We start from the raw sequence: 1780 nt of genomic DNA on the forward strand, positions 1-1780 counted from the left end.
CTAGCATTTCTTTTTAAATGCAGCATTTCCCCCAGACTCCATGTTTTGTCCTTGTTTACAACAAAGCTTTTGTAAAAATAATAGTAATAAAAAAGGACACCCAACAGAGCTTTTTAACTTTATTACAAACAAAAGAATGTGCAGTTTGTTTAATGCAGAGCACATTGTGAGCTGAGCAGTATGCATTTGTAAATTTGAGCCTCTCTAGAATGTAACGATAATTTTCCTCAAAATACGATAATTTTGAGCTGCTGATACGATAATTCAACATTTCCTATCTGGCAACACTGATTGCGTGGGAACGCAAAAGAAAAAAATCTCCCATGTCTCCTCGTAGGTTCCGTAGGATCACGAATTTTTTTTATTTATTTCAGGATCCATTTTTTTTCTCCACCATGTCACCTAAGGGGCTCCGTAATCAGAAAACTTTACTTTGAAAATACTTTCCGGAAGTGGCTTGTCTTACGTGCTGTAACTGACATGGCTCCGGCTCGCCTGTTTACCAGAGCTTGCTTTCAGAGCTGAGGACGCTGAAAAGCCGCTCCTCTTCGCTGGGCGGTTCCAGCCTGAAACGGACGTCTTTCTTTTCTTTTCTTTTTTTCTTTTCTTTTTTTTTTTTTAAAGGAAGAAAGCTCACCGACAAAACTATCAACGCAGACACAAACATGGCGCCCACCTCCACTAAGAACTTCTGATGAAAGTGTGTGCGGCGAAGAAGTGGCCTGCAAAGTTTTAGGAAGTATTTTTTKGGGGCATTTTCTTTTTTTACTCTCCTCGCGTCGTCTTCGTTGGTTGAAACGGAATATATCAAGCTGTAATACAAGTTGCCTACATGTCAACATTATAGTGTCTTGCTGCAGTGTAAACAGCTGGTAAGTCCCTCACGTTTCTTATTTTTTTTTATTACATGACGATAAACAAGACTAAATAGTTTGAGGAAGGAGACAAGTTGTTTTTAAAACTTGTGCGGTGACCCGCTGAAAACTGAAACTTCCTGGTGTATAGTTCGCGCTGCATTTTTTTTTTAAATTTTAAACAAATGTATTAACCGAGCAGGAGATTAAGAGGGAGCCACGTTGAACACTAGAGGAAAAATGCTTTTGTTATGAGTGTATTTCCTGCATCGAWGTTGACCCAGTTCTGGTTCTGATCCAACAGCTTGGCGGTGTTGTGGAGGTTCCTGTGAAAATATAACCACGTCATTTAGTATAGAGTAAAATTGTAGTCTTGCTCTGTCGAAGTAATGTAATTAAGTGCATTTAATTGCTGTTTAAGTGATTAAATGATGGGAATACTTACAACAGTTCCCAAAGTGGGGGGTCTGCACCCTGCTTTGGGCCGTGAAACATTAATTGAGGGTCCCCAAATTAGCAACAGAAATCAAATGAATTGTAAAACTGTTAGTGATGCCATATTTTTCCGCATCTATTATCTGTTGCTTGTTCCGGAGTTGTAATGTAAAAACTTTTATTTATTGCGTCTTTTTTTGCAGCTTTCAGGTAAACTAAGCAGCTCACTGTATGTTGGAGCCACAGCTATCTCTCAAACAGGAAGGGAAAAGCTAGATGACTAATGGAATTCTGGGTACCGTATTTTTCGGACTATAAGCCGCACCCGCCATTAAAAAAAAAAACGCGCGAACATCAACATATAAGCTGCACCGGACTATAAGCCACACCCCCCACGCCCCATCAGTAAAAACAAAAACAAAACAGTACACCCACAATTGTGGTCAAAAAAGTGAATTCAACGTCACATTTATTTTTAAGAAAAAGGTTGG

At 39.3% G+C, this 1780-nt stretch overlaps 1 protein-coding gene across 1 annotated transcript in view; it reads left to right on the forward strand.

Annotated features, from left to right (window-relative positions):
- Positions 1 to 470: 470 nt before the first annotated feature.
- The window catches only part of dennd4c (DENN/MADD domain containing 4C), a gene marked incomplete in the record, with an annotated part of 49384 nt that continues 48074 nt past the window's right edge, over positions 471 to 1780 (forward strand). The window contains 1 exon segment of the mRNA XM_014004386.1: positions 471 to 872.

The sequence above is a fragment of the Austrofundulus limnaeus genome, unplaced genomic scaffold (genome assembly GCF_001266775.1).
Source record: "Austrofundulus limnaeus strain Quisiro unplaced genomic scaffold, Austrofundulus_limnaeus-1.0 Scaffold23, whole genome shotgun sequence".
NCBI classification, from domain to species: Eukaryota; Metazoa; Chordata; class Actinopteri; order Cyprinodontiformes; family Rivulidae; genus Austrofundulus; species Austrofundulus limnaeus.